Source organism: Typopeltis vanoorti, chromosome 22 (genome assembly GCF_054136105.1).
Source record: "Typopeltis vanoorti isolate ZY-2024b chromosome 22, IOZ_Tvanoo_1.0, whole genome shotgun sequence".
Lineage (NCBI taxonomy): Eukaryota > Metazoa > Arthropoda > Arachnida > Uropygi > Thelyphonidae > Typopeltis > Typopeltis vanoorti.
In genome coordinates, this window is record NC_143570.1 from 69,084,424 (window position 1) to 69,099,342 (window position 14,919).

The following is a 14,919-nucleotide window of genomic DNA, read 5'->3' on the forward strand; positions in this document are numbered from 1 at the left end:
AACAAAACAAAGAAATAAGCTAGATATAGAATTCCGTGGCGATTTAAGGCTGAAACTTACTAATTTTGAACCGAACATTGCTAATCTTGTCAAGAGTCCCGAAGCACACCCTTCACATTGATGTTTGTGATTCGTCCATTAGTAAATTGTATACTAAGTTAATAAAGGTCTTATTTTCATATATATATATATATATATATATATATATATATATATATAAGGAAGATTGTATTATTATTATTTTGTTATCTAAATTAAATTTTATATATTAATTATCCCTCCTATGAAATATATAATGTTAAATGTTAAGAAGGACGTCAAAAACAAAAACGTATCCTTTTGACGTTAAGCCAATATAATAATATATACTATATTATACATACAATAAACACTGTAACTACAAAGTAAACAGTCTAAAAACTCACATAAGCGTCTTTTTGCTTGTCCTATTATAATTACGTAATAGTAAAATAGAGGGGGTCGATAAAAAGTCAAGAAACTCTTGAAGGGGTCGACGGTCAAAGAAGTTTGGCGACCCCTGATCTAAACGGAGAAAATGGTTTTGACAAGAAAGAAAGAAGATTAGCTTATTTCTTTGGTTGGCCGAGTGGTTAGCATATCCGGCTCTCCAGCCAAAAGGCTGCAGGTTCGAATCCCGCCGTCAGCATGGATGTTTGTGATTGTCTGTGGAAATGCTAGTGGTGGAGGTGGAGAGAGAGTTGTAGAGTAAATACCCTCAATCGATGAGTCTTTAAACTCCCTGAAGTTGTCGAATAATAATAAATCTTCGCAACATACGCAGTCACATAATATTACCAACAAGTATTACCTTTTATGTTTACATATTTAAAACTTTTACTGTTGTAATAGAGATTATTAGAATGGTTATTTCTTTCTTATCAAAAATGAATTAGAAATCGCAATGAACATGACTGTTTTAACTGCTCCTCTCCAATGGCAAAAGCAAACTTGGCAAAAGCAGCATACCTCATAAAACCTTTCATTTCCTCTTACCGAATGACAGCTTCTGCTAAGAGGGTGGTTTCGATGCTGTTGCAGTACCTATGCAGCATCTTGAAAGTCAAGTCTACACAGTGTGAAAACGGATATAAGGAAATTGATTTCATTTGCGACAAATTCTGCTCTACTTTAGGTTGGTATAAGGTTAAAGATTTCTATTCTATTCGGTAAAATATATTTTATCGAAATTGAACAAGCGAAATGTGCAAAGCTCGAAGTCGTTTAAGGATGTAGAGACCTGAATTTTCTACGTGCAGAAACGAAAGATAACCAAGAATGAACACATGCCCCAAATACATTCTTTAATTCTATCTCGAGGCAATGTTTACTCGCGTTTTCATTTCTTGACCTATTACAGACTCTCTTCACTGTTGTTCACTTACCCTTCACCAGTTCAGCTGACTGAGTGTCCGAGCAGATGGCTCTTACGGTTTTGAATTCCACTTTGATATGAATGATTCTGAAAGTCTTTCCAGGTTAGATGATTCCCATCGCAATGTGTAAAAAACCATTTTTACTTGAAGCCTAAAGTGACATAAAAATAGACTAATTCATCTGTGGAATCGACCCATAGATATCCTCAATGGATTCCGTCAGGGTGCTGTAGCATTTCCACCTTTTCTTGGCTGTTCTATCATAAAAAATCCCTTTATGATAGAAGAAATTATTGAATCAGAAATGAAAGAAGGGAGACGATATAAATACAACATACCATTTCCTTCAGCAGTTCATCAAAATATATGAATTAAATTGTAAAGATTAATCTAAACTGAAATATTCTAGAAAGGAAATCTATTTTCAAATGCAAAATAGGCCATGACATTCAGAATTTAATTTCCTTTTCATTTATTTGGTTGCTTCTTTTCCATCCTAAAGTAGAAACTACTACCGATGCCAAGAACACTAAGTTTTTCAAGCAAACTAACCGCAGAAAGTTGTTCGAAAAAAGCTGTATTGCTCCTTTAGAAAAAGGCAACAAATAATTTTGAATCGAAACAATTCTATGATGTCCGTTTGGGAATAATGACAATGTGGTGACCATAAGAGCTGATTCACATCATAGCCAAGTACACCAGAACTGGGAAATAAATAAATAAGAGCTATGAATTCCGTTGTTACGAATGGATTTCTTGATGATTAAGTCTTCTTGATACGAACAACTTCTCTGATTCTGTATAAGTTATTTTTGACTTATATTCGAAATTGTCAATGGAGCCATTCGCTCTTAAATCGAATTTACATAAACTAAAGAAACGTTTACTAGAAAATGTTAGAAAACTAATAATAGCGATTGGAGAGTGAGAGAGGGGTGGTAGCTAAACGGACACATTCATAAGCATAATACTTGCATTTTCAGTTGGGATTTTTCAAACTGGGAATATATATATATATATATATATATATATATAATTCTATCACCCAGAGTTTATATATATATATATATATATATATATATATATATATATATGTGAAAAGGTTTTTACCTTGGGGATAATATATATTAAGGATACCAAGGTAATTTTATAAACTTGATTTTTTACTCCTTCTCCCAAGTAAGCAAAACAGTTAAGTATACATCTCTTAGTGAGATGTGTTTTACATTATGCGAAATACTAAAAATAGTGATCAGATCTTTACCCACCTTTACCACACGTTGCCCTGGTGGTTGCACTATCTCTAGACTTGAACTACGTTCAGGCGCAAACTTAACTGTTTTGCTTACTTGGGAGAAGGAGTAAAAAACCAAGTTCATAAAATTACTTGGTATCCTTAATATATATATATATATATATATATATATACACACATACACATATATATACAGATTAAACCCCTTTTTTACACTTTTCAGGGGACTGATGGAAAAAAGTGTAAATAGCAGGAAATGTAAAAAAAACATTTCCTGCTATTAAAAAAGGCTAAAAGATGACTTACTGCTAGTATGAGTCGACATACTCGATTACAAAATTTAATAACTGAAAACAAATGAATTTACAATTACTTACATTTATCTATTAAAAAATAATCTTTAATTGTCGATTGTTTTTGCTTTTCGTTTTTTTTTCTTTGACATAGTGCCAGATTGCTTTGCATCGAGTTCAATGCTTGAACAGTTTTTTACTATCGTGTTCAAAGTGGACACGGAGAGTCCAAGATCTTTTGCTAAATGCACACGTGTTCCGGCATGCCAAATCTACACGTCGCAGAATTGCCATCTTTTCTTCTACCGATATACATTTTCGGTCTCTTTTCTCCATGTTACTAACATGGATAATCCACTACCGCAACTTGAAGGCAACTTTCACACACGCTAAATTACGTAGCAGAAATTCTGCAATATCAATTCGTACTGTGATTGAAAAATCACGGTATCGCTCATCACTACATTACTGCTGCAAGCGGGCAAGGTCACCGTGATGGCGAAAACGAAACTACAGTCGAAAGCAACGCCATCTGGGAACAGAAATGTGCAATTTCCTCAGAAATCGATTCGAAAATCAGTATTGCCACCCGAGAAAAAAAACGCAAATCACGGAAAATAACGTCCACATCAAATTGTTAATGGCGGGAAAATAATATATCGTAAGAATAGGCTTAGGACGGGACCAACAGAAAATGACGTAAATGGCAGGAAAACATAAATTGCGGGAACGTAAAAACGGGGTTTTACTGTACAGTATATATATAAACATTTTTAACTATTAAAATCATATAGTTTGTTAATAATTTGATTCAACGTACTTCTTAAAGTACTTTTTCACATGAATATACATAAATTCTCACTATTTTTTCACTTGATTAGCATAAATATTGAACTCCACAATATCCTCAAGCATAATGCGAGGCTCTGATAAATAGCATTTGTTTAGCTCGCCTAAGCTTTAGCTATTGAAAATGTCTCAAACATTGTTCGCTAATGATGATGGGGACAGGCATTTACACCTGCATTACTTAAGTTTCAAACTCGCAAGAAAAATATTTGAAATTAATAAGGGGTTAGTAATTAAAGATATTAATTTGCTATCTCTTAATTCTATCGCCCAAAGTATTAGCTAATTAAGCTAATGAATCTATATGTTCTCTGAGCCTAGTGACAAGCATATCTGTTATACGATAGGCGAAGAAGGTTATTAATGAAAGCCCTTCCTTCGCTCTCTGGAAGGAAACAAAATCCGGCAGAACCTTTTGCGCATGCTGGATTACGTACAGGAAAGTCTTATTAAATTACTTTATATGAAAATCCACGATTGAAATATGGAAAGTAAGTCCTAATAACAAACTTGTTATTAAACTAATCATCGCCTTTAAACAAGAATATGATATATTTTTCAGGAACTCGTGAACATTAAGGAGATATTTAAAAAAAATTTAATTATGATCAAAGGATTCCTTTTATTTCCAGGAGCACAAATTATACACTTATGGAAAATTCACACAACAAAGGTACGCCAGAATAATATTAATATTGTATATTGTCACATTTATGGAGAATTGTGTGAAAAAATTAATTAATGTAATACAAACTCTCAAAATGATATGCAATTAAATAACTTTTTTGCCCAAATTTACAATGGGACACAGTATTGACGCTCTGATAACTGTACTGTTTCCTGCCAGAGCTTTTGCGGATTGTATGATTGTAGTCGAAGGAGGTAAGTCTCGTCCTCCCTTTCCAAATTTACTATTATATTTACACCTTTGAGGGATTCAAATATACTAATCAAATATAGCATTCTCCTTCATTATTGTTTTCTGATATATCTTAAAACAAACACATTGTCCCCCACTCTACGCAGATTTGGTCACAATTAATTGATAAATTAAAGTATTCAAAGTTAACTACAATTAATTGCACTGGGCCAATTAAGATTAGCACTAATGCGCTATGCACTCTTTAAACTTTCATACATCAATAAAAATGCAATCATACGCTCAAATTGATGTGAAATTTTCTAGCGCGGGGTGCATAAGCCACACGACAGAACACCCAATCTAAATGGGCACGCTGCGCCACTGAGAGAAAATAATATTAAGAATTCAGAAATTTTGCATAATCCACCATAAAACCATCCATATCATGAGTAAACGTAGCTTTATTTATATGATATTCTTTATCATGCACAAATGATATAAAATGAAAGGAAAATCTTACGGAAATTGAAAAGAATGCATTGTATCATCTGGAGTACTTCAACATGTTACACTTCTGATTTTAATTGGCAAAGCAGTTCGCAATCAATGGTAATCTGCATTATTTAAATCAAATTATTTGACATTATTTATCATCATGACTGTTAAGAGATTGGTAGATAATTAATTCATAAAATAAGAAATAATATGATAGTGAAATAAAATCACACGTTAACTCATTCAATATATATAATCTCTCTCTCTCTCTCTCTATATATATATATAAATTTATCTCTTTATTATATATATATGACAATCTGTAATATTAACTCGGAATTGGGATATGTTCATATTTGCATATACAGAACTAGAAATAACAATTAAATTTATTCAAACCGCAACATGTTTCATCGGATTGTCCGACTTCTTCAGGCGTGGGAACATAGAAAGCAAATAAAAAACGCTATTAGAAACATCGTATCACTATAAAAACGACTGTTATAAAATTCAGTTAGCTTTGAACTGTAGCTACAGTACAAGTTCTATTGTTCGACATCTACGTGCGTCTGATGTCACGAGTGTGCCAATATCGGATAGCAGAGCTGAAAGAGTCCGGTAGATTATAACTAAGGTTATTATTTATATGATGAGGGTCCATAACAGTTTCTTTAGACTCGACTATGCGGCGCTCCACCTATTTATGAAGGTTTGAAGTTGTTGTCCATATATATATATATATATATATATGTAAATAAGTTTTTTTTTTTTTTACCTTGGGTAATGTATATTAGGGTTACCAAGCGATTTTATAAACTTGTTTATTTTACTCCTAATTCCAAGTAAGCAAACAATTAAGTTTGCGCCAGGCACAAATTTAATTGTTTGCTTACTTGGGATTAGGAGTAAAATAAACAAGATTATATAATATCTTGGTAACCCTAATATATATATATATATATATATATATATATTAGAGAATAAATTTTAAATCACTTTAAACCGAGATAAAATATTAAATTTTAATGATAATGATACAACTAGTTTCAGCCTTTTACAGCCTTCTTCAGGTTTTTTTTTTTGCCTGTAATTCTCAGTTTTTTGTAACTTCAATTTTTTATTACTGTGTTCTATCTTTAGTGGATACCTGAAGAAGGCTGTAAAAGGCTGAAACTAGTTGTAACGTTATCATTAAAATTTAATATTTTATCTCGGTTTAAAGTCATTTAAAATTTATTCTCTAAAATGTATCATTACAACGGAGTAGAAGATCAAGAATACACACACACACACACATAATATATATATATATATTAAAATGAATATATACATATATATTAATATATATGTATATATTCAAGATACCAAGTAATTTTATATAAACTTGGTTTTAATTCTATTTCCCAAGTAAGCAAACAGACGAGAAAGTCAAGTTTGCGCCTGCAAGTAGTGCAAGTCCAAGGCAACTCATGGTAGTGCCAGTCAAGACAACTCGTGGTAAAGGTGGATAAAGAACTGATCACTTTTCTTAGTATTTTCCCCTTAATGTAAAGCTCATCCCCTTGCGGAGATGTATGATGCTAAACATTAAAGGCAATGGTCACTACCCATACCGGTTTCGACCTTTATTGAGTGGGAGCCAGACCTGAAAATGCTAAGGATGAAGTAATGCAGAGCTCATATGTATTTTACCAAAACGAGTTGCCACAAGGTGCTTTGACCTTATAATATATATATATATATATATATATTATATATATATTTATAAATATATTTATATATTTTATATATAATATATATATATATTATTTTATAATTTTTATAATTTTCTATTATAAAATATTATTTTATAAATTTTATATATTATAAAATATATTATTTTATAATTCTATATTTTTATAGAGATAAAATATTTTCTCTCAATATTATATATATATATATATATATTTCTCTACAAGTATATATACAAGGAGGAGTTGGATAATTCACGGTGTGGATTATTTAATTCCTACTTTTATTGGAAATTTATCTTCTCGGGTGAAATAAAATTGAATGGCATTGCCAAATACCAGCATCTCTCTCTCTCTCTCTCTCTCTCTCTCTCTCTCTCTCATGTGTAGCGCTACGTATGAGTTGTAGTTATTTACTTAAATGATTATTAGAACTTAAATATTAAGATCTGAATTATTTGAGCACTTTCTCTAATATTAGGCTTAGTGATCAGAAAGCTATTTTGTTTCTTAATACATGTAAGATAACATTAACGTACTTCAGTGAACTCAACAACTGAGAAATTTAAAGGGAGGACTACCTCTAAAAATTTACTAATCCTTAAAAGTATTAACCACACGCAGAATCATTTAATGAAATATAACAGTATTATGAATAATTTTGAAAGTTCTGGAAATGTTTCTATAAAATACAACACACAAGAACACAAAACCTATAGCCAGCACAACAGTGCCGAGTGTAGATTAAAACATGCGTAAACAATGTAATATTATAGTTTTCGGCTTCACATTACGCAGAAGAATCTGACACGGGTCAGATATGGCATATTTTGCCTGACAAAGCGAGTGGCTTGTTTCATATGAAGTATCTGATAAATTTCAGAGTAGATGCCAAGTGGGATTCGACATGTACGCAATTTTTACGCTGTATTAATGCAAGATAAAAAAAAAACAGTAATTAAACTATTAATATTCATCAGAATTAATAAATGAACATTTTCCAAGTTACAATGCTATATTCTTCTATTAAATACAGTGCCAAACAAACCAAAGTTAGGAGTCGCTTAACAGTCAAAAGTCAAACAAATAACTGAAAGGAGACTTCCATCGCCTTTATGGAATGAGGAGAACCGATAACAGGTTGTGACCTAATATCTAATTTCCTAATTGAATATTGGGAAATCTCCTAATATCCAATTTCCTAACCCTCACATTTACGTGGTGAGTCCCGCTAGTAGCTATCCACTGGGTACTGAACGAACGAGAATGGGCTGGCAATTTGGGACTTGGTCTACCAAACTGTACTTTCTATTGTCTTAAACAAGAAATACCTACGACGGTATACAACATGATGCGATAAACCAAATCTGGCCAAACCAAGAGTCCCAAGCAGATATAGCCTGTTCATGTCTACTTTAGATATGTGCTACTTGTGTGCTCTCAAGTATATAGTTTGCAAATATTTTAGCTGTTTTGAATTACTGCCGAACGAGCTAAGGACGATATATTATGCTTGCGAATTGCTTGTTGTGATCACCTGGCCGGTTTGCCTGAATTTGGGGAGGAGGAATAAACATTGCCACCTCCATATGAGATAAATATTTTAATACTGATATATATATATATATCAGTATTAAAATATTTCTCATATGGAGGCGGCAAAGGATGTAATGTGAAACGGTTTCGCATCTTTATCTAATAAACATTAGATATATGATACTAATATCTTCAAAAAGTTTCATCTGTATTGTACTATAAATAGTCCCCTCAACAACGTGCAAGGAAAAGCAAATGTCTCTATTTTATCTTATTCGCGTGGTGGTGCTATTTCTGTACCATTATAACAAGACATGATGTTCAAAATTTCTGTTTGCCTTAGATTAATAACAAAGGAATTTAATAACAAAACTGGCAGAACTTCGAGTTTTCTTAAACCCTGTACTTAAGACAATCCTGAAAGCAGAAAGTGTGTGGTGTTTTTCTTTTTGCATTGTAATATTTCTTCTTGAAATGGAAACTTCGCTGCTGTCTTGTTTTCAAAATCAATTTTTCATTCTTATGGAAATTATGTTGAATGATGATATATAATAGTGATCTTTATTATACAGTCCATATGCACAAGTCACAAAACCCATATGCACAACGAGATTATTTATTTACATTTAATATGAATATTATAACCCCTAATTAAAACGTATGCATTAATGAATATCGTATAACAATATCAACGTATATGGAATTCTGGAAAGAACATTTGCGAAAATAAACCTATATATGGCCATTTTTCTTAATAACTCAACAGAAGTGTAATTACTAATTTCGGAGGTATCGTTGTTATTCTAATTTTTAAGTGACTCCTCTTCATTTCATTTAACAAGAATCCACCCCCCCTCCCATTCCAAATATCAGGGTCAGATTGTGAAATATCAATAACAGCAGGTCAGTAATATCTATATACATACAAATTATTGAATACATTTTTGCCTTTAGGAATGAAAATAGCTTATTGATTTTTATTTTAAACAATTCACAATGATATTAGTTCCTCATATATAATCCTGAGGTTAACTTATCATTTCTTATGGATACGACAGGACGATATCGAAACATACAAGATGCTTATTAGTTTTCTTTTCAATAATGATATTGTTTCGGAAGTAATTATGTTATCGATTTTTCGTACGATGTGTCGTATATCACATAACGGCCTCCTAAAGTCCTTCCTATTTTCACTCCTTCAATACCGCATTCGTTGTGTCTGAGAATTGTTTGCATTTAAAATGCGAAAGAGTAGCAAAATACAAATTCGAATTCCATTATTTCTGTGTATATTATTTCGGATTTAAAATTTAAATTTGTATATAGTGATATAATTCAAGTGACTCTTTTTTGAAGTTGATAATGTTCACTGATTGGAAAGACTAGAATTCTAATCCATCTCATCAAGGAAAAGAAAATTTCTAACATTTAAATAAAGACGAGTTAGTGGTTCTCCTGATTTAATAACAGAGTTTAAAAATGTAAGCTTTTACAACACGCGAACCGAACTGAGGATGCTTGCATTAGCAAACAGATAAATTATGGAAATGATTATTTGACCCATAATTACCAAAAGTGAGTTTATTTACAAGGTGATAAAAATTAAAATATCCTGTTCAAAGCCTTGCGAAGAGCCGCACAGTGATCCAAATGTTGCGAAACTCTGCAAGAATATCTGAGGAAAAAAATAATCCTGGGGTTCACCACCAGGGGCGCTGTATGATGATGTACCGAATGTAGATGCGATTCATCTGTGGGCGTAAGAAGGGGAAAAGCGACACAACCATAAATAACACATTTTTATTTACTTCTATTATACATTCAATTGTTGTACCGTTCAATGTGCTGCCTTTCCCAGTATACCATAAGCTACATCCTTTGTACAATGTGTTCAACGGCAGAACGCAGCTGGTCGGGACTGATGTTGCACACAGGCTGCGTTATGCTGTCTTTCAGTGCTGGAAAGTTATCAGGATAATCCCAACTAAACTGTCTTTGAGAAATCCTCAGAGCAAGAAGTAACATGGGCCAGATCAGGTGAACGAGGCGTCCATACAGCGGGAAACGCACGGCTAATCACTCAGTGTTCTGTGAAATGTTCTTGAAGAATCTCCTGTGCGAATCGACCGATGTGTGGAGGTGTCTCCATACTGCATGAAAATGACGAAATCCATGCATAAGCACTGCTGTAACTGTGTCACAGCAAAATTGTTTATCATATCGCGATAGCTCTCGGCAATAACTGAGCAGGTCACAGGACCGGACTGGCGAATATCCTCAAAGAAGAATGGCCCAATGATAAACGAAGCTGTAAACGCGCAACAGACAGTAACTTTGGGTGAATGCAAAGGAATTTGTTGGAATACATGGGAGTTTTGCGTAGCCCATATTCGGCAATTGTGGGTATTCACAGCTTTGTTCAGGTGAAAGTGAGCTTCATCTCCCCACAAAATCATCCACGGCTACTCAGCGTCCGACTCTAGCAAAGATGTTAAAACGAATGTCAGTAGCCTTTCAAAATCCTGCGGCCACAACTCCTGTGTCAGGGGTTATCTTGAATGGGTAAAAATACAGAATCTTCCGTAGAAATTTCCAGACAGTTGTGTAAAGCCCATTTATACAGCACGTGCACTGCAGCAACCAACGCTGTTATTCATGGCCTGCTCGACAACGGCAGTAGCAACATCATTCACTTGTTATGAATTGATTAGTTTGCGACCTCTACCAAGTCTAACTCCCAATGAACCCGTTTCTTCAAAATGAGTAATCATGCATCGCAAAGCACATGGATATAGGGGACCTCGTCGATATTTGTTTACCGACGAAATTTGAGGAGTGCAGCAAAAGCATTGCATTTGTTTAGATCATCTTCACGAGCAAAGCAAGTTGGGGCGAGGTCAGTAGCATCATTGTGGACGGTATTAACAACTAGAATGAAATGAAAATTCCGTGTCCATCTTTTTAAACCCTCCTGGAGTTCGTCGAGATATGTCACAATGTCGGGACAATTGCCATGGAGAAGTTTGGCGAATCTCAAGTGGTTGCATTTGACATTTCCAAGGCGTTTGGCGGGCCCTGGCACAAGGGCTTACTTAGCAAGCTGCCATCGTTTGGTCTGTCTCAAGACGTCTGTAGTTGGATTGCCGGTTGGATTGTCTGGACGCACATTATGTGTGGTGTTGGATGGTTCCTTATCCTCTCACCATTCAACTAATGCCAGGGTTTCACAAGGTTCTGTCCTCTCACCAACCCAATTCCTGCTATATATATCAATGACCTACTTCAGCTGACCTCCAACCAAATACATAGTTTTGCAGATGACAGCACATTGCACTCCTCCCTTTCATTTGATAAACCTCACTCTACACAACTCACCTCAACCTACAGAACATCAACCACCACCGCTATCAATTCTGATCTCCAAGCCATCCTCAAATGGGGTTCAGATAACCTAGTCAATTTCAATGCTAATAAAACCCAGTACTGTCTTATTTCTCATAAAAGAGAACCATTCATTCCCAGTATTATTTTTGACAACACCCACGTTTCCAGTCAATTTGCGACTTCTCTTCTTCCTTTTTTTTTTTTTTTATGTTGGGCCCATATACGAGAGGTTGGCAGGTCAACCTATAGTACTTTAATACGTATATGGGTAGTGGAATAGGAAAGGAGAAACTTGTTGATATTCGATTAAAAGCCTGCATATTGTATTCCTTGGAAATACATCATGGGGAAGACTGTTCCACAGTACAAGCAGTAGCAGGGATGAAGGAGGAGGAAAAGTAACTTGTTCTGTGGGTTTCAAGGTGCACTGTGAAGGAATATTGGGCGGTGGCTGTACGTGTTCCAATGGATTTAGTACAGAGTGGGGGAATTATTGATTCTGTTTCAGATGAGCATTTCCATGAAAATATTTGTAGAATATACAAATTGCAGAGACTAAACGTCTATGTGAAATTGTGGGGAATTCTTTGAATTACCCTGACATCAAGCCTCTCCTGGCATAAACACATCATAACCATTGCATCCTCACCTTCTAAAAAACTGGGATTTCTCTTTGCTCAAGACATTACTTTACCCCTGAACAGCTATTAACCTTGTACAAATCACAAATCCGCCCAGCTATTGAATACTGCTCTCATATATGGGACGGGCCCTCAGAAACCTCCCATCAAAATGCTTGACTCCATACAGAGGAGAGCAATTAGGCTTATTAATGACCCATCTCTTACCAACTCACTCCCCCTACTTTCGCACAGACGATTGGTCTCTGCAATATGTGAATTCTACAAATATATTTGTGACAGATGTTCATATGAAATAGCATCAATAATTCCCCCACTTAGTACTAAGCTCATCGGAACACGTGCAGCTGCTGCTCAACATCCCTTCACAGTGCACCTTGAAACAAACTGAACAAGTTTCTTTTCCTCCTCCTCCATCCCTGCTACTGTTGTATTGTGGAACCGTCTTCCTCCTGTTGTATTCCCCAAGGAATATAATATGCAGTCATTTAAATCAAATGCGAACAAGTTTCTCCTTTTCTTCCCTTTCTAGGGGTTTGATGTTTTTCGGACTCTTTTCGCTTATTTCTCAGCGGCCGCAAAAGCTTGAGAAAAATAAAGCAAATATTTTACCTTATCTATTTCGTTTATCTTAGAATCTCTCTCTCTCTCTCTCTCTCTCTCTCTCTCTCTCTCTGTATTGCACCAACTGTTGCAATTAAAGAGATGTTTATTGACTCTGGAAACAACTTAGAGACTTTTACGTATTCGAACAAGCGAAAATTTTATTTACTACCACAGTTTGCATACCCCAGAACGATATTATGCATTTTCGATTCTCATTAAACATTATATTTTTGCAGACTATCATTTAGCTTAATTAAATCTTTTACCCTCAGGAATTCTACCGTTTTAAAGTAACAGCTACTAATAATGTAAACATCACCATTTTTCTCCGTGCTTAATTTTCTTCGGCAAAATTAGTTGATTTTCCTAATCATCTTTTCAATTCTAATGAACTCGCTATTTACTAGTGATATTAACATATTTTCTAATCGATATCATTTTGCACTACTCTAAGATTCCTACGTCGAACGAAGCTAAGTTAAATAATGACTTCGCACCGTTTAGAAATGAAGAAATAGTTACTATTATTATGGCATACTTTCGTATTTTTTTATTTTATTTAGGTTTGCTTTTGTTTTTAAATTTCAATTTTTCCCATTAATGATAAATAAAAGAATAAATGATAAATAAAATTAATGATAAATGAAATTTTCGACAGAGAAGCAAACATGTTATTTATTTAACTTACAGACTGAAAGTCTGGTGATCGTGTTTATTTTGTTCACATACCAAATTATCACCAGTGAAATTCATTGCAGCATAATCCGTATTGTACGTAACTCTATCTATGCGTCTGACCTTTTCATAAAGAACATTAAGTTTTAAATTGTTTTAAATTACGACTTTGGTATGATCAAAAGAAGCACTATCACCAGACTTTCCATCTGTAAGTTTAAAGTTAAATAAATAACATGTTTACTTCTCTGTCGAAAATTTCATCTTGATTTATTTATCATTAATGGAAAAATTGAAATTTAAAAACTAAAGCAAACCTAAATAAAATAAAATACGGAAGTATCTCATAATAATAATAGCTATTTCTTCTTCATTTCTAAACGGTGTGAAGTCAACTGCCAATAATAATGCCAAGATTATTATTGGCAATAAAAGAAACAAAAATAACATTAGAATTCTTCACTATCTTGAATCATGACTGACTGGATTAAATTTAAGTGCTTAAAAAAAAAAAAAAAATCATATACTCGAACTTAGTTATAATGTGCACCACGGGACCAACAAAATTTCTTCGTTGTAACCATTATTCATTATATCCGTAATGTTTTTTTTTTAATTCTCAATAAAAATATATTTTTTAAAAAAAGAGGTATTAGAGAAAAATAAAGACAATGACATACCTAGAATATTACTATAAACTCGATATTAAACAGTTTACTTCTCTGTAATTAAAAAAGAATGCTAATTAATAATAAACACTATTTTAATTATCCGGCCAACCGTTGTTACATACGAAATCGTTGAATCCAAATTCTTCAGCAATTTTTTCCGCTTGAGCTTTCAAGATCAGATCGTCGGTTAAGAATTCAGCAGTTTTTGTGTAGGGAACAATTGAATCAATGCTTCATCGACGTGTTTACGCTCGCGCTTTCTAATTATTTATTATTTTTCCGGTTATGTTGTTTTCTAGTAGTGATATGTAAACATCTTTAGTCTTTTGCAATGTCTATACTATTGAAGAGAACAAAGAAAACTTTTTACACACTTAAACCTTTTTAGCACTTTTGACTTTTTCGCGAACCGAGAGAAACTTCTTCCTTTTAGTGAACATGCTTCCGACGGAAGGGTTCATTTTTAACTGATTTTACAGTTGTGGCAGTTTATACATAAAGTGAGAGAGGAGGGCCAGAGGTTAG

General features: G+C 33.7%; 1 long non-coding RNA gene across 1 annotated transcript in view; it reads right to left on the bottom strand.

The window, feature by feature from the left end:
• LOC150094477 (uncharacterized) overlaps nt 1-14,562 on the bottom strand; it is a 211,177-nt gene extending 196,615 nt beyond the window's left edge. The window contains exon 1 of the long non-coding RNA XR_016550270.1: nt 14,404-14,562. This is a non-coding gene — a long non-coding RNA (uncharacterized LOC150094477). The remainder of the gene's footprint in view (nt 1-14,403) is intronic.
• Between the last annotated feature and the right edge of the window lie 357 nt (nt 14,563-14,919).